A 27,381-nucleotide genomic window follows, 5' to 3' on the forward strand; every position below is an offset into this window, starting at 1 on the left:
GGCTAAATAAACACATGTTCAAAATAAGTGGACACATTTGAAATTTGGACTTAATTATATTTTACTGGAAATAAGTTTTCTAAAATATTGATAATTACATTGTATAGTACTAGGACAAATCACAAATCAAATGTGGTTTTGAATTTGTTTATTTATTAAACACAGTTCTTTAAATTAATGATTAAATTGCCAATCATATTTTGATATCAATGGGCTCCAAGATTCATGAAGTATTCTGTTTAAATTTTTCAAGTAGTGGTTCAACGCTGCATGTAATTTTCATATTATTTTATGTGTTCCTTACATGAAAATAAATTATTTTTACTAAAATATTTGTATTTTATAATCTATCTGGAAATAGTTTTAAGGATATTTTGGAAACTAGTGCCAATATGTATGCAACAATTTTGTGTCTTCTTTAAATACTGTATGTTTGTAATTTAATTATGTAATATTTAAAATTTCAAACCTAATACAGATTGATTTTACCCTCTTAATGTGTGGTTTTTAAACAACTATTACTCTAAGGTAGAAATAAGATCCTTTGTTTGAAAAGGAACCATGCAGTTCTTAAGATGTCCAGAAGATGTCTTTGTTGCCCTTTAGTTCTGACAACTGCTTTCATTACGGTGTTGTGATAAGCATCTGCTCTTCACTATTTGTTACTAACTTGACATCATTTGCTTTTTCTTTCTCTTATGATTATGTATAAATGAAATGCTCAATATATGCTACTTTTATAGTAAAAAGTGTCTTTGTAAATAATAAACTGGATGGGAAAAGTAAAGTAACAGGTTTTCACTGGAGAAAAATTTACAAGAGCAGAAAAGTATAAAGCAGGAAAAACATAACTTATTATCCAGCATCCACTTAACATTTGACATTTTTTTCTTGTAGCCATTTCTTCTATGCATTTTCTTCTATTCTATTTTCTTCTATGCATTTCTAATATATTTGAGATCACTTGATTTTTTTGAACACATTGTTCAATTTTGAGATATTTTTATTATAAAATTTTAATTCGAATTTGTTCTAGAAAGTAAATTTGTAATACTTAATTTAATAGTAACAAACACTAAGAATAATAATAAACATATTTAGGCATTGCTAGGTGCTGTACAGAAACAGACATTGACTCAACCTTAAGAACATTTTGAATATAAATATACAATCAATAATTCCATATAAAAGCAATGAGGGGGATGATTACCAAGATAATTTGGCACAGTAGTTCTGAAGTTTTTCTGCCATGAAAGCAGATGATGATACATACTCTCCTGGACAGGTTAAGCTGTTGATTATCTGCAGTTCTTAAAGCAGTAGCTATAACTTCATCCCCTTCCTATTCAACAAATGAAAATGTAATTGAATATGAGAGATAAACTTTTACGGGTCTGCTTTAGATCTGCTCTAAATTTTTTTTTAAGTAAATCATTCACCAACTGTGAAATTTTAAATTATTCATAATACATTTCACAACCGATTGTAACAAAACAAGCAGGTAGTGCTTATTACTATAAACCACTAGTCCATATTTTACATGGTTTATCCTAATAACAAACTTATAAAGTAGATGTGACATGTACTGTCTCCATTTATAGATTAAAAAAAACTGGCCTTAAAAGGAAAAGATATCACACCAAATCCTAGATTTTTTCAACTCTAAATTCATTGTTTTGATTACTACAAATGAACTGACATTTAATTATTCCTAATGTGCTGTTTAATCAGCTGTTGTCGAGCCCTAATGTGTGTAAAAACTGTAAACTATTTATTCATTCTCTTTCAGTGTATTTAACTTAGGGAAAATGTATAATTTCTGCAGTAAAATTAGTTCTTTGCCCCCCAGCAAATGTCATGATAAATTTATTTTGCATGCAGTCATATGCATAATTGTATGACTTGTTTTAAATTAAAGGACAATTCCACAAACAACCTGGAAAGCTAAAATTTAGGGCACTTTAACTATAGACAAGGAGCCTACCTTGCTGAACTGCATATAGATGATGTCAAAGTGATCTTCTGATTTCTATTTATGAAGATTGACTATAACTGTTTATTAGAACTTTATTATTTACTTGATTTCGCTACTACTGACACAAAATTAACTATGGTTGTGAACATATTTTTGCATAGAATATTTAGTGTGGCTCTGTGTGTGTGTTTGCAGGCACTCATGACTAGTTTTAAAATAGTCCTTATGTTTAAGTAACGTGTCATTTCATTATTTATTCATAAGCTATCCTATATTATGAGAAGTGTTTGTTTTAAAACATTAGATCTTACTGTTAGTCATGCTATAGGCACTTAGCTTCAATTAAATGTTACATAAAAAGAAGTAAATTATTTATAGTTCTATAAGAGTAGAAGCAAGCACTTATGTCTGAGTTCTGTTGGTTATTCAATGAATCTATTATCAGTTTGTTTTGGTATAGAAACTGGCTGTTTTTTAAAATTCCTCTGCTATAAAACTTAGAACTTTTGGACAACCTCCAAGTGCTTAACTACTTCTCTTGTTCATCTCTCTATACTTTATTACTGAAATTTCTTTCTTTCTTTTTTTAAATTGAAATATGGTTGATGTACAATATTGTTAGTTTTAGATGTACTAGTGATTTGACATGATCGCCACTCTAAGTCTTGTAAGCATCTGTCCCCATACAAAGTTATTAACAATATTATTGACCATATTCCTTATGCTGTATATTACATCCCTTGGCTTATTTATTTTATAACTAGAGGTTTGTACCTCTTAATCTGCTTCACCTGTTTCACCCTCCACACCTCTCTGCCTCCCCTCTAGCAACCACCCATTCTTTGTATCTATTAATCTATTTTCTTTTTGTTTTGTTTTTTAGATTCCACATATAAGTGAGATTATATGGTATTTGTTTTTGTCAGACTTACTTCACTTAGCATAATACCCTCTACATACATCCACATTATTGAAGTATTTTTAAAGAAAAACCTGTACCAAATTGCAATTTTAGTTTGCAGTTGCCTTTTAGAACTAGGTCAGCAAAAAGTACACAGTTATTTTATTACTAATATTTTATTTCTACAAGTCTATATCTTATAAAAATATGAATTATATGATTACTCTTTTTCTTCAATTTATGACTAAAACTGCTTTGTAAACTACAGAAAAGACATTTCTCAGGCCCAATTTATGTATTTTTTTATCTCAAATTTAGTTTTGGTGATGATTTTTCCTTATAATTAAAGTAAAATGATTTTATAGCAAAAACATGAAATTCTGTGACCTAAAAATAGAATAATACATTCAAAGGAACTTAGAAGGAGCTTTGAAAGTGTTAATTACCTTAAATCAAATTATTTATCATTCACGTGTAATTAGGCCTTACGTTAACTATATGCTCTTTTAGGTAAATCAGAAAGCAAATTCATCGACATCATTTTCCATATAAAATATTGGTGATTCTGAAATGCTAATTTTAAAATTAGAATATTTTTCCTTATATTGTATCATTAAAAATAAGAGTATCTATTTCCATATGCTCTGAATAAAAATTCATTGGGATAACATATTTTGGTACCTCTTAAAAATTCATTTCATTTTGATCAAACAATAAAATGAAAATGGATGTTAAGTATTTTTCACAAATAGTATTCATTCATTCATTCATTCATTTATTCATTTATTTATTTATTTATGGCTGTGTTGGGTCTTCGTTTCTGTGCGAGGGCTTCCTCCAGTTGTGGCGAGTGGGGGCCACTCTTCATCGCGGTGCGCGAGCCTCTCACTGTCGCAGCCTCTCCCGTTGCGGAGCACAGGCTCCAGACGCGCAGGCTCAGCAGTTGTGGCTCACGGGCTTAGTTGCTCCGCAGCATGTGGGATCCTCCCAGACCAGGGCTCGAACCCGCGTCCCCTGCACTGGCAGGCAGATTCCCAACCACTGCACCACCAGGGAAGCCCCAGTTTTTAATTTTATAATGGTAATGAACTTCCAAATGCTTAAAAGTATTTCATACCAACAGAGCTCCATTTTTAAACATTACAAATAGGAAAAAAGGTTAGTTATGATATTAAATAAATCATTTACAGTTTATAGTTTTGTAAACCATTATGATTACATTTATTTTTAAACAACAATATCTGTATTTTAAACAGAAAAAAATTAAGATCATGTGGTTTAAAAGCTGTAGATTTTAATCATGGACCTGCATGTTTTACATATTGCTTACTGTAAAACATTAAAATGTTTTAAATAATTTTAGTAGTTTGGCTCTCTTTGACTGTTTGTTTCATCTTTAATTACAATATAACGCCTTTCCTTCCCTCCCTGCCCCCAAATGTTTTACACGTATGTTTCTCAAAGAACAACCAAAAAAGACTAATCTGTAAAAAATATATCAATAACATTTTTAAGTTTCCAATTATTTCTTATTTCATTCTATCAATTTGGCTGAAAACAGGTATTTACAAACACTGGTCGCCTACTTTCTTCTAGCCTTTCATTTTTTTATGCAGTTCTTTAAATGATTTCAATCAACCTTAATGGTGCATTTTTAGTTAAGAAAATAGAATGAGGAGAAGTCAATTTGAGTGCTCAGATGAACAAGTGTCTTCAGAAAGAATAGGCATAAATGGGTTTAGAAAACAGAGAGAACAGGAGTAAAATGCAGTGAGCAGAGCACTCAGAGAAGCCAGATACAATGGAAAGAGTAAAATACTGCAGAGCTTTTTAAGCTACATACAATTGGAACAATGGACTTGATCCAGCCATCTATGTTAAACTGTTAAAATATAGGTGAAAAGCGAGATGGAATTCTATAAAGAGTGTTGAGGAACAGTAGAATGAAGAGCTTTAAATCTAAAGAGAATGAATGCAGTCATTCAATAGGATGGAAATGAAGTCAAAATTGGCATATTTCCCTGGTTAATTTACCTGTGACCAACTCTGTTCAGTTTTAGGTATTAACCCATTATTAGCAACAAAATAGTCTTTAAATTGCCACCATTGGAGTTTTTAAGCAACAACATAGTGTACATCCGTGAATTTAATGAATACATGCAACTATCAGTCAGGGACAGGGGGCGAAATTTCCCCCTCTACCCCTCCTGAGTTCTTATAGCTGGAATAATAATAAAATTTACACACAACAGATAACAGTAGAAAAACCAGCTGAATTTTGTGCACACAGAAGATCATAAAATGATGCTCAGAGACTGACCAAAAGCAGGCAGCTTTTATATCTTTTTACATGAAGAAAAATAAATTTGTGAGGATTTGACAGGATAAATAAACTCAGGTTTGGGTTCTTAATTAGGAAGGAATTTACGCAAAGTTTAGGCTTGGGTAGTAAATTAGTAAAGAAGTAACAAGGTTTGTTAATACAAGCTTCCAGGCAGAATTCCCTATGTCCTTCTGCCTCCAGATACAGTGAGGGCACATTTCATATGAGGGATTTATTTCCTACCTTCAGAGAGACAGAGAGGAGGGGTCAATATGTCCCTCTTGCATCAGTCGTGTTTTAAGTAACTTTAATTCAAAATAATCAATATGCCATTGAAGCATATTTTGGGGTGGCCCTAACACCACATAAACATACACAGATACATACAAGTAAAAATACAACATATAGGTCTCATATAATTGTAACAATTTAATATTATGGTCTATAGCAATCAGTACACTATATCAAACTTCCTATCCTCCAAAATCAAAAACAAAAAAAGGCTAATTTAGAGTTAATGTCAAAGGTGCAAGTGTACTATTAAAAACTTGAAAAAGAAAGCTCATCTAAATAACACATGCAACTCACAGAATAGGATACTTTGGAATAATCAGATGGCTTAAGTTTTTTAATTAGCTGGAAGTCAATCAGAACATTTGTTTTCTACATTTTGGGAAAACTTTTATTAAATGTATTGACATACTTTCCTGTTTTAGTAAGCAGAATAAATGAAATAAAATTTTATTTTCAATGATTTATAGTGTCTCAGGTGATAGTTGTGCATGATTTACAATTTTAAAGAAATATAGCTACGAAAACTGTGTAGAATGTGACCTGAATTGACGATATAACCTTGGAGTTGCTTATGACCAAGATTCGTGATTTTTGCTTTTGTCTTCTGGCTTGCATTTTGTGTGTGTTCCTTCAATGACTAAGATGCTTAAATAATTTTTCAAGTTAGGTGAAAGTTCTAGTAGTTTTCATGTATAGTAAACTTAAGCATTACTATATTATTGTTTTGAATGAAGGTATTAATTATATTTATGGAAATAGATCTAAAACCTCTATAGATAGAAACTAAGTAAAACTAAAGCCCAAATATCTGTCAATGTTAACAAGTTGGGCCATTGTTAACTCTCAAAAAGAATATGAAAACGTCAGCCATATAATGTCATCCTTTAATAGTTCGTTATTGAAAGTTTTAAATACCTATTCTTTTTAAGACTTACTTTTAACTAATATTGACATTATCAAGAATTTAAACAACAGCTAAAACAGACTTCAGAAAGAGTGAAGATTTCCTATTACCATGGAACTGTTTTAATATAGTGCTATTTCCAGACTTTTTTCCAACACATTGTAAGAAGATAAGAGTAGAAATGTATGTACTTACCACATGAGTATTTCAGTCACTTCAATATTTAGAAAAGAAATCATCATGAACAGCTATTAAAGATAATAAAAGCTAAACTTACTTTTAAAGAGTATTATTTCCATGGAGGAAACAAAAATGAAAGAAATTAGTTTTGGGTTAGGAAACACTTTTCTCTTGAAACTCAAAAACAACTTTAAAAAGTGAGGTATTTGTTTCTACTATTCAATCCTGCATATTTTTTGATCAATTATTTTCAATTATATTCCAAAACCAATAAAGAATACAATTGTGAGCCTAGATGGGGAAAATCAAATGAAAACAAAGCAGAATATTGGTAACCAGAGTAATGTTATTCATATTTGGTTATAAAGAAGCTTGAATTCCCTTACTGGGTCATAACTGTTTAAGTTATTTTGTCTTGAGATCAATTATTGACATTTACATACTGTTTTATTTCCACTGAATTTTGTAATTTTATTCATTATGTTTATGAGTCTTTTCATGATGTTTGTGGGGGAAACAAAATTGATTTTTAAAAAATAATAAAGTCAATCTACTCACTAGTTTAAATGAAGGTATAAGATTATGTAAAAACATTTAAAAGTTATGGGCTTATAAGTTTTTAAAAATTGATGCTATTCCTCTGATATAAATCCACTTATACATTTGGATATATGATTGAGCTTACTGTAGCTGAATGGCCTATGTATTAAAGAAGTAAGCACATGAATAATGTTATAGCAGAAAATAGAGGATACATAACTAACAAAAAGAATGATATAAAACAAAAAGTTGTCCTACATACTGGATCACTTCTATTTCATGACATCATACTTTTATTATCCTTTCACATTTATAAAAGATGTTAAAAAAATCAGCTACAGGGCTTCCCTGGTGGCGCAGTGGTTGCGAGTCTGCCTGCCAATGCAGGGGACGCGGGTTCGAGTCCTGGTCTGGGAAGATCCCACATGCCGCGAAGCCGCTGGGCCCGTGAGCCACAATTACTGAGCCTGCGCGTCTGGAGCCTGTGCTCCGCAACAAGAGAGGCCGTGATAGTGAGAGGCCTGCGCACCGCGATGAAGAGTGGTCCCCGCTTGCCACAACTAGAGAAAGCCTTCGCACAGAAACGAAGACCCAACACAACCATAAATAAATAAATAAATACTTAAAAAAAAAATCAGCTACGTACAGTCTCTTATCAAATCCTCAAATAATCAGACTATACTACAAAGCTACAGTAATCAAAACAGCATGGTAGGAACTTCTCTGGTGGCGCAATGGTTAAGAATCCGCCTGCCAATGCAGGGGACACGGGTTCGAGCCCTGGTCCAGGAAGATTCTACATGCCGCGGGGAAACTAAGCCCGTGTGCCACAACTATTGAGCCTGCACTCTAGAGCCTGCAAGCCACAACGACTGAGCCTGTGTGCCACAACTACTGAAGCCCACGCACCTAGAGCCCATGCTCCGCAACAAAGAGAAGCCACAGCAATGAGAAGCCCGCACACTGTAGTGAGGAGTAGCCCCCGCTTCCTGCAACTAGAGAAAGCCCATACACAGCAATGAAGACCCAACACAGCCAAAAATTAATTAATTAAAAAAAAAAAAGAAAGAAAATGAGGGTCCAGAGATCACTAAAAAAAAAAAACCAAAGCAAAACAGCACAGTAGTGGCATAAAAACAGACACACAGATCAATGGAACAGAATAGAGAGCCCAGAAATAAACCCACACACTTATGGTCAATTAATCTACAACAACTATACAGTGGAGGTAACAATACACAATGGAGAAAAGACTGTCTCTTCAATAAGTGGTGCTGGGAAAACTGGACAGCTACATGTAAAACAATGAGATTAGGACATTTCCTCATATCATATAAAAAATAACAAACAAACGCAAAATAGATTATAGACCTAAATGAAAGACATGAAACCATAAAACTCCTAGAAGAGAACATACATGGAACACTCTAACATAAATCATAGCAATATGTTTTTGAATCTGTTTCCTAAGGCAAAAGAAAAGTAAAAATAAATGGGACCTAATTAAACTTAAAAGCTTTTGCACAGCAAAGGAAACAATCAACAAAACAAAAAGACAACCTATGGAATGAGAGAAAGTATTTGCAAGTGATATGACCGATAAGGGGTGAATATCCAAAATATACAAACAGCTCATAAAACTCAATATAAAAAAATGAACAACATAATTAAAAAATGGGCCGAAGACCTGGATAGACATTTTTCCAAAGAAGACATACAGATGGCCAAAAGACACATGAAAAAATGCTCAACATTGCTAATCATCAGAGAAATGAAAATCAAAACCACAATAAGATATCACCTCACACATGTCAAAATGGCTATCAAAAAGTCTACAAATAAACAATGTTGGTGAGGACATGGAGAAAATGGAATCCTAGTACACTGTTGGTGGGATTGCAAATTGGTGTAGCCACTATGGAAAACAGTATGGAGGTTCCTCAAAAAACTAAAAGTAGAATCACCATATGATCCAGCAATTCCACTGCTGGGTATATATCCTAAGAAAACGAAAATACTAATTTGAAAAGACATATGCACCCCAAAGTTCATAGCAGCATTATTTATAATAGGTAATATGTGGAAGCAACCTAAATGCCCATCAAAAAATGAATGGATAAAGAAGATATGCCATATATATACATATATATATACCATACATAAATATATATGTATAGGCTGGCTGAAGATCTAGGGAGTTCTTATTCCTTGTTTCTTACATAGCTACGGGCCAAGAAGTTTTATTCTGCACAAAGAGAAAGGTGAGATTAGAACCAAGAGTCAACACAGAAGTTCCTGGATCCCATCAAGAATCATACTGACCCCCCAAACAGAGATAACTGAATCATCTGTTTTTCTCAGCTGAAGTAGAAAACGCCACAATTTAACATTTGCACACATTTTTTTCTATATCTTTCACAAAGTGAAAGATATCTTTATCTTTCAGTCATTTCTTCAACCTACTGATGAGAAGAATTTCCAATCAGGTTCACATTTACAGATCTTTGTTTCTCATCAGAGTAATTTTCTCCTGCATTCAATAGACTGTGTGGTTTAATAAGAAATATATTTGGTCTTTCTCTCTGGTTCCTGGCATAAAGCTCCTAAAACCCTTGGAATTTCCTGAGTGGTAGGAGTGTCCTTTGTCATTCATAGGAGCCCCTTTAGAGCACACCTGAGTGTATACTAATGAGATTACTTAAGAGTAGGGTCCTAGATAGTTTATGCTAATGGGATAACTTAGGGTGGTAACCTAGGAGCTGGTCACCAGAAAGACCAGCTTTAACGTAATTAGAGTTGGAATTTTCAACCCCACCCCCAACCTCTGGGAAGAGGAAGGTGGGTGGGGGCTGGAGATTAAAGATCTACAAGAACTCTTCAACACTGAGAGTTTGATGAGCTTACAGGTTAGTAAACACATCCATGTGGTGGGAGGGTGATGCCACCCAGTTCCATGGGGACAGAAGTTCCTGTGCTTGGGACCCTTCTGGACCCCACTCCATGTACCTCTTCATCTGTATCCTTTATAATATCTTTCATAATAAACTGGTAAACATAAATGTTTCTCTGAGTTCTGTTAGCCACTCTAGCAAATTAATTAAACCTGATGAGAGGGTTGTGGGAACCTCCAATTTATAGCCAGTTGGTCAGAAGCACAGGTAACAACCTGAATTTGCAACTGGTGTCTAAAGTGGGGCCAGTCTTGTGAGACTGAGTCCTTACCCTGTGGGATCTGATACTATCTCCAGATAGATAGTGTCAGAATTGAGTTAAATTTGTATTGATAGTACACCTAGTCAGTGTCTCCTGAGAGAATTGCTTGGTGGTGTGGAAAAAAAAAAAACCACATTGAAATGAGTAAAGAATACTGATGACTATGCAAACACCACAGTAATAATTATTGCAGGTAAAAATCATCTATGGATTCCTAAATTAGTAGATGGCAGTATAAAGAAGATATTTGAGCAGTGTCTAAGAATTTCTCCACATGATACTTTTTAATTACAAATAGAAAAATAGTACCTTTATAGTGGAAAAACCTGGTAAACACCACTTTAAGTGATCAAAGTTAACATCACCAATAATTATAATAATAATTCATAATAATATCATCACCATAACCATCACCAATGTCAATATCCTGATATGATACACTAAGGGTACAACAGCATTTCTGTGATATTCTTGCCAAAAATACACAACCTGATCATGAGAAAATATCAGAAAAACCCAAACTAACTGACATTCTACATATAAGTGGTCAATAACTCTTCAAAAAGGTCAAGGGTATTGAATGATGAAAACTGGAGAACAGTCACAGATTGGAGGAAACTAAGGAGACATGACTAAGTGTAATATGTGGGTTCTGGATGGGGTCTTGGACGAGAAAAAGGACATTAGTGGGGAAAGCTGGTGAAAGCTGATAAAGTCTGCAGATTAGTTAAGATTATTTATTATCGTTGATTGCTTGGTTTCAATCATCGTTCTGTTATGTAAAATGTTATGTAAAATGCTAACGTTAGGGGAAGCTGGGTGAAGGGACGTGCACTATTTTTTCAGCTTTACTATATGTTCAAAATTATTTCTTTAAAAAAAGAATTAGGAATTTGAAATGTAAATTTTGGACAATGTTCCTGACTCAAATTGTCATTTTACTGATGCGTATGTGTAGGAGCATAACTATCAGTAAGCCCTATTACCACTGTATTTCACACATTCTTCAGGAAACTGGGGATTCAGGAAGGTCTTAGGGATCTTCTGTATTTTATTTTCATATCAGAATCAACAAGTAATATAGTTTATTTTAAAATATGCCTTCCTTTTATGAGAACTTAACTCATAATGAAGCCATCATAGTTTGAAAAAAATAGTTTGAACTAATAGGAATTTTTGGTACAGAAATTTAACCACTCTATTCAGGCAATTGGAATACGTATAATTATATAATAAAAACTTTATAATGTCCAAAAAAATTTTTTTTATTACAAAAGAAGCACTATTTTGGCTTTTTGTTCCAAGTTTTTACTAATTAATTGAACTAAAAATGTACAAAGTTGTCCCAGAACAAAACGCAAACTATGTCCTAGCTAGAAAGATGAGAAGTTACTTAGTGACATAGCTAAAAGAAGTGGAAATTGTGGAGGAGACAACTAGTCACCTCCAAGCATCTGTTCGTCATTCTCCTTTAGTAAAAGAACTCTGATTATTAGCTAGGCACAGTGCTTCCCTTGAAGCTAAGTGTGGCCATTTATTTTGGTCAATGACATACATGGGCTAGTGCTGTATGGAAACTTCCTGGAAGTCTCCTTAAAAAGGAAAAGGAAAACAGTGTCCCTTTCCTTCGTCCTGTGGTGTAGAATATGACGGAGGAGCTCTAGTTGGATCAGGAGGGAAAAGACCCTAAGGATGATGGCATAATAAAATGGATGGACCCACCAGCCCACAGAACTGCCATACTGACCCTGGAACACCTAAATCCAGACTTACTCTATATGGCAGAGAAATAAATTGTATGTTGTTAAACCACTGTTGCTATGATTTCTCTGTTACATGAAGCTCAACCCATTCCTAACTGATACAGGAACATTATCAGAAAAGAGATGTGAAGGACTTTTATATTAAAATTTTAGCAGACAAATACAACTCAGTGATAAGTGAGAAAGACAACAAATAAGAAATGTAGATCTTAAGAAAGAGTGTAAAATGGAAGATGTAAAATGAAGGCAGCAACTGGTTCTGAATGAGTTATATTAGAAGGTCACTGCAAAGTCCTTTAATATCAGTATAAGGGGGGGGGCACAGAAGAATAAACTCTAGAATTTGGAGCTATTAAATACATAAAAATGAAAAAAGAAATCATACTTAAATTCTCTAAGGTTTTAATGATTAGAACCTTAGAGAAAATAATTATACTTCAAAATTATTTAGCTAAAATTTGGCAGATTGTACTAGTCATTGGCTTTAGTTGCAAGGAAAAGAAAATTACTCTGGTTAATTTAAATAGAAAAGGAATTCATAGGCTATTGAATAGCTTATACAATCACCAGGAAGGCTGGAAAACCAGGCTCATAGAATGAGTAATTATCAAGGGAAGATGGGTGAGCAGAACACAGCATAACACTGATCATGACATAGATCAACTCAATTAGGGTGCCAATACCTTGCTGCTACATGGGTGCTGCTGGGCCCTGAATGGTCCTGCTGCCATCAGAATGAATTCTAACTATTCCTGCTTCTTTACTTCTCATGTTTTACACTGAAAGCTCCAGGAAGATGGCCAAACGTAGGTTGCTTCCCAAAACTTTGAGAGTTTTTAAAAAACATCTGTATTTTTGAACTTCCATGGTGGGAGATATGGCCTGCCTTTCCACTAAGGCTCCCACCGTGGCTCCCACAGTGGCAAAGGAATGGGATTCAAACATTGAGCACCCAAAAAGAGACAAATATGCAATACATTCAATAATTTGAAATATTTTACTGGAGTTGAACAGGAACATTGATGTTTATCTAAAAAATGTTTTAAGTTGCTTCACATCTATAAAGTGGGTACAGTAAACTACGAGAGTTGCTCTTTTTGTCACCCCAGATAATTCCCACCCACCCCTCTCTTCAGATTCCTTTGGGAAACTCCTCCTTGAACATATGAGTTACTGTTGGGGCTGCTGATCATACGGGTAGGCACACAGGACCTGAAATTGAGATACGGACATTGGGAGAGAGTTCTTTATTTCCTCTACTGCAATTCTTAACCAGGAGGATGTGAGTCTGAAGCCTCTGGAGGTATTTGCCTGCCACTACGAGAGAATCTATTTGAAAGATAAAATAATGCAAATCAAGAGATGGAGAGAGTCCTGACAGTGGTATTTGAATCTCTGGATGCAGTCTTTCCTTAAGATCTACACTTGGACTTCTCAATTACATAAGTCAATAAATCCTTCTGGGGGGTTCAATTTCTGTCATTTGCAACCAAAAGTGTTCTGACTTAGTATAATACATAAGATCTAGGAGATAATATTGTCTCTATTTTGAGTGCTACAATTAAAGAGTAATTTGAAAAAATACAGTTCCCTCACTTCCTACACTGGGGGTAGGAAGGATATTTGGCCATCAGTTCATAAAATATGAAGCAGTAAAAAAAAAAGTTCATAAAATAGTTTTAAAAGTAATGAAAATGTATCTTTTCTTAGCATCAGAGGGACTATGGCTTGGGAAAACAAAAGTTGTGAAGTTAACAATTGCTTGAAAAAGTCAAAAGCAGAAATAAAAGGCACAGATTTAAGCTATACCATAGGAAATTCATGTTTGATGTAAGAATTTCCTAGTAGAAAATAAATAATTGAATGTTTCATAAGATTAATTTTTTAAAAAGATAAGAATCTGGCCTGCTTGATGTGGTACAAAGCTTAAATAACATTGTAATAAAAGTGAAGGGAGAGGAACCAAGATGGCAGTGTAGAAGGACGTGCTCTCACTCCCTCTTGCGAGAACACCAGAATCACAACTAGCTGCTGGACAATCATCGACAGGAAGACACTGGAACTCACCAAAGAAGATACCCCACATCCAAAGACAAAGGAGAAGCCACAATGAGATGGTAGGAGGGGGGCAATCACAGTAAAATCAAATCCCATAACTAATGGGTGGGTGACTCACAGACTGGAGAACACTTATACCACAGAAGTCCACCCACTGGAGTGAAGGTTCTGAGCCCCACGTCAGGCTTCCCCACCTGGGGGTCTGGCAATGGGAGGAGGAATTCCCAGAGAATCAGACTTTGAAGTCTAGTGGGATTTCATTGCAGGACTTCGACAGGACTGGGGGAAACAGAGACTCCACTCTTGGAGGGCACACACAAACTCGAGTGCACATCAGGACCCAGGGGAAGGAGCAGTGACCCCAGGGGAGACTGAACCAGACCTACGTGCTAGTATTGGAAGGTCTCCTGCAGAGGCGGGGGGTGGCTGTGGCTCACCGAGGGGACAATGACACTGGCAGCAGAAGTTCTGGGAAGTACCCCTTGGCGTGAGCCCTCCCAGAGTCCGCCATTAGCCCCACAAAAGAGCCCAGGTAGGCTCCAGTGTTGGCTTGCCTCAGGCGAAACAACCAACAGGGAGGGAACCCAGCCCCACCCATCAGCAGTCAAGCAGATTAAAGTTTTACTGAGCTCTGCCCACCAGAGCAACAGTCAGCTCTACCAACCACCAGTCCCTCCCATCAGGAAACTTGCATAAGCCTCTCAGATAGCCTCATCCACCAGAGAGCAGACAGCAGAAGCAAGAAGAACTACAATCCTGCAGTCTGTGGAACAAAAACCACATTCGCAGAAAGATAGACAAGATGAAAAGGCAGAGGGCTATGTACCAGATGAAGGAACAAGATAAAACCCCAGAAAAACAACTAAATGAACTAGAGATAGGCAACCTTCCAGAAAAAGAAATCAGAATAATGATAGTGAAGATGATCCAGGACCTCGGGAAAAGAATGGAGGCAAAGATCGAGAAGATGCAAGAAATGTTTAACAAACACCTAGAAGAATTAAACAACAAACAAACAGAGATGAACAATACAATAACTGAAATGAAAAATACACTAGAAGGAATCAATAGCAGAATAACTGAGGCAGAAGAACCGATACGTGACCTGGAAGACACAATGGTGGAATTCACTGCTGCAGAAGAGAATAAAGAAAAAAGAATGAAAAGAAATGAAGACAGCCTAAGAGACCTCTGAGACAACATTAAACGTAACAACATTCACATTATAGGGGTCCCAGAAGGAGAAGAGAGAGAGAAAGGACCCGAGAAAATATTTGAAGAGATTACAGTCGAAAACTTCCCTAACATGGGAAAGGAAATAGCCACCCAAGTCCAGGAAGCGCAGAGAGTCCCATACAGGATAAACCCAAGGAATAACACACCAAGACACACAGTAATCAAATGGGCAAAAATTAAAGACAAAGAAAAATTATTGAAAGCAGCAAGGGAAAAATGACAAATAACATACAAGGGAACTCCAATGTTAACAGCTGATTTCTCAGCAGAAACTCTACAAGCCAGAAGGGAGTGGCATGATACATTTAAAGTGATGAGAGGGAAGAACCTACAACCAAGATTACCCTACCCGGCAAGGATCTTATTCAGATTTGGCGGAGAAATCAAAAGCTTTACAGACAAGCAAAAGCTAAGAGAATTCAGCACCACCAAACCAGCTCTACAACAAATGCTAAAGGAACTTCTCTAAGTGGGAAACACAAGTGAAGAAAAGGACCTACAAAAACAAACCCAAAACAATTAAGAAAATGGTCATATGAACATACATATTGATAATTACCTTAAACGTGAATGGATTAAATGCTCCAACCAAAAGACACAGGCTTGCTGAATGGACACAAAAACAAGACCCATATATATGCTGTGTACAAGAGACCCACTTCAGACCTAGGGACACATACAGACAGACTGAAAGTGAGGGGATGGAAAAAGATATTCCATTAAAATGGAAATCAAAAGAAAGCTGGAGTAGCAATACTCATATCAGATAAAATAGACTGTAAAATAAAGAATGTTACAAGAGACAAGGAAGGACACTAGATAATGATCAAGGGATCAATCCAAGAAGAAGATATAACAATTATAAATATATATGCACCCAACATAGGAGCACCACAATACATAAGGCAACTGCTAACAGCTATAAAAGAGGAAATCGACAGTAACACAATAATAGTGGGGACTTTAACACCTCACTTACACCAATGGACAGATCATCCAAAATGAAAATAAATAAGGAAACAGAAGCTTTAAATGATACAATAGACCAGATAGATTTAACTGATATTTACAGGACATTCCAACCAAAACCAGCAGATTACACTTTCTTCTCAAGTGCGCATGGAACATTCTCCAGGATAGATCACATCTTGGGTCACAAATCAACCCTCACTAAATTTAAGAAAATTGAAATCATATCAAGCATGTTTTCTGACCACAACACTATGAGATTAGAAATGAATTACAGGGAAGAAAACGTAAAAAACACATGAAGGCTAAACAATACATTACTAAATAACCAAGAGATCACGGAAGAAATCAAAGAGGAAATCAAAAAATACCTAGAGACAAATGACAATGAAAACACGACGATCCAAAAACTATGGGATGCAGCAAAAGAAGTTCTAAGAGGGAAGTTTATAGCTATACAAGCCTACCTCAAGAAACAAGAAAAATATCAAATAGACAATCTAACCTTACACCTAAAGGAACTAGAGAAAGAAGAACAAACAAAACCCAAAGTTAGCAGAAGGAAAGAAATCATAAAGATGAGAGCAGAAATAAATGAAATAGAAACAAAGAACAACAGCAAAGATCAATAAAAGAAAAAGCTGGTTCTTTGAGAAGATAAACAAAATTGATAAACCATTAGCCAGACTCATCAAGAAAAAGAGGGAGAGGACTTAAATCAACAAAATTAGAAATGGAAAGGGAGAAGTTACAACAGACACTGCAGAAATACAAAGCATCCTAAGAGACTACTACAAGCAACTCTATGCCAATAAAATGGACAACCTGGAAGAAATGGACAAGTTCTTAAAGGTATAACCTTCCAAGACTGAACCAGAAAGAAATAGAAAATATGAACAGACCAATCACAAGTAATAAAATTGAAACTGTGATTAAAAATCTTCCAACAAACAAAAGTCCAGGACCAGATGGCTTCACAGGTGAATTCTATCAAACCTTCAGAGAAGAGCTAACACCCATCCTTCTCAAACTCTTCCAAAAAATTGCAGAGGAAGGAACACTCCCAAACTCATCCTATGAGGCCACCATCACCCTGATACCAAAACCAGGCAAAGATACTACAAAAAAAGAAAATTATAGACCAATATCACTGATGAATATAGATGCAAATATACTCAACAAAATACTAGCAAACAGAATCCAACATCACATTAAAAGGATCATGCACCATGATCAAGTGGGGTTTATCCCAGGATGCAAGGATGCTTCAATATACACAAATCAATCAATGTGATACACCACATTAACAAATTGAAGGAGAAAAACCATATGATTATTTCAGTAGATGCAGAAAAAGCTTTTGACAAAATTCAACACCCATTTATGATAAAAACCCTCCAGAAAGTAGGCATAGAGGGAACTTACCTAAACATAATAAAGGCCATATATGACAAACCCACAGCCAACATTGTTCTCAGTGGTGAAAATGGAAACCATTTCCACTAAGATCAGGAACAAGACAAGGTTGTCCACTCTCACCACTATTATTAAACATAGTTTTGGAAGTTTTAGACACAGCAATCAGAGAAGAAAAAGCAATAATAGGAATTCAAATCAGAAAAGAAGGAGTAAAACTGTCACTGCCTGCAGATGACATGATACTATACATAGAGAATCCTAAAGATGCCACCAGGAAACTACTAGACCTAATCAATGAATTTGGTAAAGTTGCAGGATACAAAATTAATGCACAAAAATCTCTTGCATTCCTATACACTAATGATGAAAAATCTGAAAGAGAAATTAAGGAAACTCTCCCATTTACCACTGCAACAAAAAGAATAAAATACCTAGGAATAAGCCTACCTAGGGAGACAAAAGACCTGTATGCAGAAAACTATAAGACACTGATGAAAGAAATTAAAGATGATACCAACAGATGGAGAGAGATACCATGTTCTTGGATTGGAAGAATCAATATTGTGAAAATGACTATACTACCCAAAGCAATCTACGGATTCAATGCAATCCCTATCAAATTACCAATGGCATTTTTTACAGAACTAGAACAAAAAATTTTAAAATTTGTATGGAGACACAAAAGACCCCGAATAACCAAAGCAGTCTTGAGGGAAAAAAACTGAGCTGGAGGAATCAGACTCCCTGACTTCAGACTATACTACAAAGCTACAGTAATCAAGACAATACGGTACTCGCACAAAAACAGAAACTTAGATCAATGGATCAAGATAGAAAGCCCAGAGATAAACCCACGCACCTATGTTCAACTAATCTATGACAAAGGAGGCAAGGATATACAATGGAGAAAAGACAGTCTCTTCAATAAGTGATGCTGGGAAAACTAGACAGCTACATGTAAAAGAATGAAATTAGAATACTCCCTAACACCATACACAAAAATAAACTCAAAATGGATTACAGACCTAAATGTAAGACCAGACACTATAAAACTCTTAGAGGAAAACATAGGAAGAACACTCTTTGACATAAATCACAGCAAGATCTTTTTTGATCCACCTCCTAGAGTAATGGAAATAAAAACAAAAATAAACAAATGGGACCTAATGAAACTTCAAAGCTTTTGCACAGCAAAGGAAACCGTAAACAACATGAAAAGACAACCCTCAGAATGGGAGAAAATATTTGCAAATGAATCAATGGACAAAGGATTAATCTCCAAAGTATATAAACAGCTCATGCAGCTCAATATTAATAAAACAAACAACCCAATCCAAAAATGGGCAGAAGACCTAAATACACATTTCTCCAAAGAAGACATACAGATGGCCAAGAAGCACATGAAAAGCTGCTCAACATCACTAATTATTAGAGAAATGCAAATCAAAACTACAATGAGGTATCACCTCACACCAGTTAGAATGGGCATCATCAGAAAATGTACAAACAACAAATGCTGGAAAGGGTGTGGAGGAAAGGGAACCCTCTTGTACTGTTGGTGGGAATGTAAATTGATATAGCCACTATGGAGAACAGTATGAAGGTTCCTTAAAAAACTAAAAATAGACTTACCATATGATCCAGCAATCCCACTACTGGGCATATACCCAGAGAAAACCATAATTCAAAAAGACACATGCACCCCAATTTCATTGCAGCACTATTTACAATAGGCAGGTCATGGAAGCAACCTAAATGCCCATCGACAGATGAATGGATAAAGAAGATGTAGTACATATATACAATGGAATATTACTCAGCCATAAATAGGAACGAAATTGGGTCATTTGTTGAGACGTGGATGGATCTAGAGACTGTCATACAGAGTGAAGTAAGTCAGAAAGAGAAAAACAAATATCGTATATTAACGCATATATGTGGAACCTAGAAAAATGGTACAGATGAACCGGTTTGCAGGGCAGAAATTGAGACACAGATGTAGAGAAGAAACGTATGGACACCAAGGGGGGAAAGTGGCGGGGGTGGTGGTGGTGGTGGTGTGATGAATTGGGCGATGGGCGATTGGGATTGACATGTATACACTGATGTGTGTAAAACTGATGACTAATAAGGACCTGCTGTATAAAAAAATAAAATTATATTAAAAAATTTTTTAAAAGAGGGAGGACATATGGGGATATATGTGTATGTATAGCTGATTCACTGTTATAAAGCAGAAACTAACACACCATTGTAAAGCAATTATACTCCAATAAAGATGTTTAAAAAAATAAAATTAAAAATAAATAAATAAAAATAAAAATGAAAAAAAAAAACATGCAGGGACCCACTCTAGTCATTTCTGTCATTACGTATCAATATAATCTTAACTTCTCTGGACCCCTGGTTTCTCACTTCTTAACCCAAGCATCTCTTTCACCTCTAAAATTGTGACTGAGCATTAAAAGCTCATTTTGGTCTCACAATTACATTTTTTTAAACTACCAACATACATGCGCTAGTAGGACAGATTTCAAAATATTAATTTGAGCATAACAGAGAACAGAATTTGGGGATGTTCATTTTTAAAATTCTTTTTCCAACTGCTTTATGCATTTCATTTTTTCATTGTCTTGTACTCTTAAATCTATTAACTAGCCCTTTTTACAACTTCTGATACGTATCTAGAAATCGATCCATAACTTTGGGACCATTGTAGTAAAATATAGGACATAAAATTTACCATTTTAACCTTTTTTATTTTTTAATTGTGGTAAAAAATACATAAAATTTACCATCTGAACCATCTTTAATTGTACAGTCCAGTGGCATTAAGTACACTTACACTGTTGCACAGCCATCTATCTCTAGACCTCTTTTCACCTTGCAAAACTGATATTCCATTGTAATAATATTCCATTGTAAGTATATACCATATTTTGCTTATCCATTCACCTGTCGACAGACAAGGTTTGTTTCCCCCTTTTGGCTATTGTGAATAATGCTGCTATGAACACTGGTGTAAAAATATCTGTTCAAGTCCCTGTTTTCAATTCTTTTTGTATATACCCAGAACTAGAATTTCTGAATCAAATTCCAATTTTAATTTTTTTGAGGAACCACCACATCATTTTCCACAGCAGCTGCACCATTTCATATTCCCATCAGCAGTGCACGAGGGCTCCATCTTGGGAATACTTTTAAACATAAAAAAATTAATTATTTTTAAATAACATACAGTGCTTCCAAAACAAACATTGAAATGATTGTCTAAACCACCATGCTAATACAACTATCATTTTCTAAAATCCAAATGCTTTCTCACTTGTATATTTTTACAGAATTATACTTTATATAATTTTTGGTTTTTTCCACATTATAAATCTAAGCATTTTCCATGATATTAGAAACCCAACATAATTATCATTTTAATATTTGAATTATATTCAACTAAAGGGAAATATTTTCTTAATCATACCTTTGAACATTCAAATTGCTTCCACTTTTATACCATTAAAAATATGCAATAAACACATACACGTATAAATCCTTTTTCTTCTGTTGAATACTTTCCATAGGAAGGTATTAATCAGCTAAAAGATGTGCACTTTTTTACAGAGTTTTTGGTAAATATCACTAATTTTTTTTTAACAAAGGAATCATATAGATTTGTATTACCCCAGCACTCTCACCAGAAGGAGCTGTGATGGGAGGTACCGTTATCCTTCTTCGTATCACTAATTCTCTAACAGATTGCTTATCACCTAGCAAACACACGTTTACGAATAGAATTCATGAATGAATAAATGAGAATGCCATTTAATTGAATCCTAACTATCACTGAATCTTATTTCGTTTGCTAATTTAAGAGAACCAGTGCATTTTGGACTGGTTTAAACTATTTATTTTAACACAGTTAAAAATTTGGCCTTCAAATCAGGAGGTCCATAAAAAAATGACAATATGTAGGTCTACTTGGTATTTAAACATTTTCCTAAACATTTCCAAGTGTAATATAATTCCACTCAATTATAACCTTTCTTTCTAAACATAAAATATTACTGTGGGACCACTTTCCCAACTTGCATAGTTTATGGTATTAGGTAGATACAGCCCCTATTTAGCATTTATGTATAAGCAAATGAAATAGTATCAGCCATACTCTACTTATCATAACCGAAGTGTAACTGGCTCTATGTTTTCTTTGTTCTTTTTTCTTATGAATTTTCTACTGATTAAACTGTTGAGTCCTTTGACTTTAAATGTTTCTTTTCATCTTTGCATCTGCCAAACTGACTAGCACAAAAAAAGGATCTGTACATAGTAGGTAACAATAAATATTCTGGTATACTTATTATGCTATATATTTATTTTCTATTTGATCTAATTGAGAATAATTTTAAAGAATCATGATACAAATAAAGTATATATGCATTAAAAATACACATTACAAAGATCCCCTCTTTATGTTAAAGTAGTAGAATAAAATTATCAGATAAAAACGAAGCTTTAAACTATCCTGATGTTTAATGTAGTATTCAAGTCATCTTCATAGATTGTAAATTATAATGGGAATGTTACTAGAACTGTCAAATTCTTCCCAAAGCAATCTTCAAGCTAATCAACATAGACAATCACTCTTTTCATTTCTATAGCAAAAGGAAAATTTTAAGCAGTGTCTTTTGACTGTCTTGAAAATTGCTTAGTTGGAGGCTTTATTTTAAAATGCAACAAGACTGAAATATTAAATGTAATTTGCAATGCAGCCTAGAGAAAGAATGAAGCATTTAGTACATTTTTCCTAACTGTTTCTGGTTGCTGCCTGGGTAGTTCCAGCACTTCTCTATCTTCAAAATCACCTTTGAGTGTTTCAACATCTTTTGACCACTACTTTTAATCAAAGAGGCTAAACATAAAATAATTTGACTATTATGTGGCAAAAATCTTAACAACACTGGCTTTGACACTTTTATTTAATTGACCTTAAACAGAGATTCCTCAGAAAGTAAACTGTTGGCACTTAATGAATTCTGATTAAGGTGACACATTACCCGATGTTAACATTGACAGAAATCACTGTCCCAGGAAAAAGTGGTCAATACTGAAGTTAGCAGAGTTTAGCTTTCCAATGATAATCATGTTTGTTTAGGTCTGCCTGACAATAAATAAAACTCAATCTTTTGTTAAAGGATTGTTATTTATAAAACTCATACACCTTAAAAAATTTGCACACACAAAAATGTTATAGCCTGTCTTTATTTCCACCCATACCATGAGACATTTAACACAAAAATAATACAAAAGCAGAAATACAGAATTAAATGGAAATTTAAGAGATGTAGCCCAATCTCTTAAAAGGAGGAAAGTGAAGTCCAGAGAGTTTGACTTGTTCAATGTCAAATTATTGAGTTTCTTGCAGAGAGTGAATTATAATTCAGATCTCATTATTTCTGATTAAATATGCTTTCTATAGTTCTATGAAAATCATTGGCCTTGCCCTTCACACTAAGAGCACTGTTTTCTTAATTTTCCACTATTTTAATCTGGAATAAAGTTCCCACATCCATTTATCCAACATGGAAGAAGAAAGCAGTTATTGAGTTCATGCTTTGATAAGGAGAGAGGAAAATACCGGTCTAGTAAATGGAGGTTATGAAAAGAAAAGAGGGCAAAGTATTTCAGAATGTTGTCAGGTAGAGCTGCTTTTATTTCTGAATAGAAGGAGTCATTCTCTTTGGGAGGAGGCAGTAATGGATGGGATGTTGGGGCTATAATCAAAAGGAGGGGAAAATCAGCTCAGCGCCCTCATTGTTCTTAAAGACTGTTCATTGTCTAATAAGGCAAACACTATTCACTATGTGAATCAGGAGAAAAAGGAATAAATTTTATTTCTGGAAGAATCCACATCATATTCAAGTTCGTATTTTTATGATGTATTATAATTTTAAAGAAAATGTATAGTGGGGAAATGAGACATAAATGAACAAAGGAAGTCTTTTTATAGAGTAAATGTAAGTTTTAGGTTTTCATAGCCCAATGTTCTAGCCCAGTGTACATTTGGGCATGTCAATGATACAGGAACAAGTTGCCCAGGGATACTGGATTGTAGAATTCAGAGTGTACGACTCTACTCTAACTGGGCCATTTTGGGGTGGGGGGGAAGTTTCATTTGATTTTTTCCGTAGAGAGCATGAGTATTTGTTTGGTATTACATGTGTTAGGAAGGGCATATATGCCCTTATGCCCTTAAAATAAAGCCTGTCTCTAAAATTTTATTCATTATTGTTGCCAGGAGAAAAAGTTATAAGGGAAAAAATTCACAGGGAAAAAAGAATCCACAGACAAGTTTTATATAAAAACCACAAACAAAAATGATTCATTGTTTCTTAACATATGGTTATTTCTACAAGTAAATGCATCTCTTTCTTGCACGCTGCTCTTTACTGGTACATACACTTTCCACTAATTACAAAGTCTTTTAGGAGGAAAATTTCTATGTAAAAACATGAATCTGATATTTGGCTTGAAATTCATAGACAGAATTTTTTTAATGCAGTAGGATTAATGAGTGTTCTGATATTCATTTCTATACACTGGTTTTCGTTTAAACCAAGAGCCTAAAAAGCACCTCTGGCAAATTTTTTTAAATTACTGGCATAAATTTTATTAAAAATTGTTGTGCTTTAAAATTATATTGCTAAAGACAAACCACGTATGAAAATTTTTTCCATTAATACGTAGTCATTGCTGGTTCAATAAAACAGGATTACCATGTATTTTATTTTACATGTTATATATAACAGATACTTTTGATATGTATATTTTACATATATATCTGTATGAATACACTAATCTATGTATATTTTACATATATACTAAAATTAGGATTTTATACCCAACATTAGAAAGAAACCCTAATAATAATTTTGAGAATGTATACATAAATTCAGTAAATGTTCTCATTTAGCATAAAATGAACTAAATTTAAGGATTCCTATTGATGTAACTCTGAAGTGGTCAAGATTTTAAGCAGTCTCTGATGATCAGAGCTCAAAATTTACCAGTATACCAAATGACTTACTGTAACTTTTAACTGTAATATAACACTAAAAGTAGCATTTTTCTCCCTATGAAAGCATCAATACTGTAATCATTTATTCATAGAAACTGGCAACTATATTTTTCAAATTATTTTCTGGATTAAAAGTATTATTATAAAAACAAAATTCCACTGTGCCAGTTTCCTGGTTATACAGCAGCTTGGTGGAGTTTGGGGAAGGGTAGTGGGGGTGTTTTTGATTGTCAATTTATTTTTGTTTGTTGGCTATTTTACGATTTAAAGATTATAAAAGCAATACATATTGATTGCTAAAAATATATTACCAGCATAAGAGTAAAGGTAAAAAGTAAAAGTCCCCTTCCTATAAAACCCGTTAACCTGTTCAGAGGTTGAATTCTATCAGTTTCCTATGTGTCCATTAAAGATAAGTTTATACAAACCATGCTCATGCATACATCTAGTTTTTACATAAGATCATACTATACAAACTGTAGTGTAATTTTAAAATTTCATACTTAATATAAGTTGGACATGCTTGCATAGCAGTACATGTAGGTGTACATCCTTTTTAAATTAATTTATTTAAAACTGTTCCCTATTTAAGAATGTTTTGCATTTTGCTATTGCAAATGTTTTAAGTACATCTTTGTACAAATATTGCTACCTACTTAGGTGAGATATCTGTAAAGGAAGATATCTGTAAGGTATGTTTCTAGAGATAAAATTTCTCTGTCAAAGAGAACTGCATTTAAAATTTTGCTAGATAGAGCCAAGCTAAGTTTCAAAACATACCTCTAAACTGCCATCCCACCAAAGCTGGTTATTGTTGATACTGTTGTTGTTATTTATATTTTTTGTATAATTTTATTTGCCAAATGTGGTTTCATTTCCCCTAAATTATTTACCTGTGAGTAATCTCCAATTTTCATGTTTTTAAATATATTAACCTGAAGAGGGCATCACAATGCAGGCTCTAGGAAGTAATTCTAACCAGTGTGGACTTTTCCATTCAACAGCAATAGTATCATGAGTCTGGAGACATTATGAGAGGGTATATAAGCTTTCTTCTACCTTTAGGCAAATTACACCTAACTCTCCCCCACCGCCACATTCTTATTTAATTACAACTTCAAACAGAAATTTTATCAGGCAAACTGTTTACTGCATTTCCTTATACATTCATTCTATAGGAAAGTGAAAATAATGTTCACACAATTCTAAACAAACGGTACACTTATAAACAAAGAAGTTAGCAGGCAAATGCCAGGTAAAGGACACCTATCTGAGGTTACTAACTTCAGTTCTAGATTTAGAAATTAATGTTACTAATAATAAGACATCTTATTCTTGGTAAGGCTGTCAACAGAAGAGGTTAATTGATGTTCCAAACTTAATACAGGACACTGGGGATAAAGACTATGAAATCTGCAGAGTCAACTCTTATTTATATACGCCAAAATAAAGGGGAATCATTGTTATTAATTCAGATCTGCATGTAACTTAATTTTTGTAAAGAGTGAAATTATAAGTATGCCTGGGGATATTTACAGAGTTTGGTTACGCTTAAAATCTGATCTTTCAGTGAAGTTATATTCATAGACTTTTACAAAATGTAACATAACTTTAAAAAATGAAACTTCAGCATTTTAAATACTGCAATTTAGTGATTTTCAGGCTACTAATAATTCTGTGTTCCCTTTTTAAATGACTATGTAAAGTAAGTTCCAGTGGTGATAACTTTCTAAAATAATATTAATTGAAACACCTCTAGAATTAAAAATCTAATCTACGAAGTTACTGATGTGAAATAATTAAATTTTTTTTTTTTTTTTTAAATTTTATTTATTTACTTATTTATGGCTGTGTTGGGTCTTCGTTTCTGTGCGAGGGCTTTCTCTAGCTGCGGCGAGCGGGGGCCACTCTTCATCGCGGTGCGCGGGCCTCTCACTATCGCAGCCCCTCTCGTTGCGGAGCACAGGCTCCAGACGCGCAGGCTCAGCAATTGTGGCTCACGGGCCCAGCCGCTCCGCGGCATGTGGGATCCTCCCAGACCAGGGCTCGAACCCGTGTCCCCTGCACTAGCAGGCAGATTCTCAACCACTGCGCCACCAGGGAAGCCCCTGAAATAATTAAATTTAAAAGCTACACAATAAAATTCAAAATTCTTCATCAAAATCAATACCTGAGAAACTCTATCCTTTCACCCTACAGGAATTACTGGAAGATTTTCAGAACTGTAATTTAAAATATATTGTCTTTTATAACAAAGCTTAAAACCAATTAATGGCAAACCTACGATTATATTATACATTATTTGTTCTACTTATGAATGTTTGTGTGGTATGAGATTTTTTCTATAATAAAGGAAGTTTCAGTATGAAACTTTGCAATTAACAAGTGGTCACTCCCTGTCTTTATATCCTCATAACCCAATGTCACCCAACTCACGTGCCTGTGAATATGCTGGAACATACTAAAATTTCTACCCATCACATGCCCATTCACTTGGTCTTTGTATACATTTACATGCATATCACGATCTGTGA

General features: G+C 34.4%; 1 long non-coding RNA gene across 2 annotated transcripts in view; it reads right to left on the reverse strand.

The window, feature by feature from the left end:
- The window catches only part of LOC132360654 (uncharacterized), a 79,037-nt gene that overhangs the window by 50,113 nt on the left and 1,543 nt on the right, over nt 1-27,381 (reverse strand). The window lies entirely within an intron of this gene.

The sequence above is a fragment of the Balaenoptera ricei genome, chromosome 2 (assembly GCF_028023285.1).
Source record: "Balaenoptera ricei isolate mBalRic1 chromosome 2, mBalRic1.hap2, whole genome shotgun sequence".
Classification (NCBI taxonomy): domain Eukaryota; kingdom Metazoa; phylum Chordata; class Mammalia; order Artiodactyla; family Balaenopteridae; genus Balaenoptera; species Balaenoptera ricei.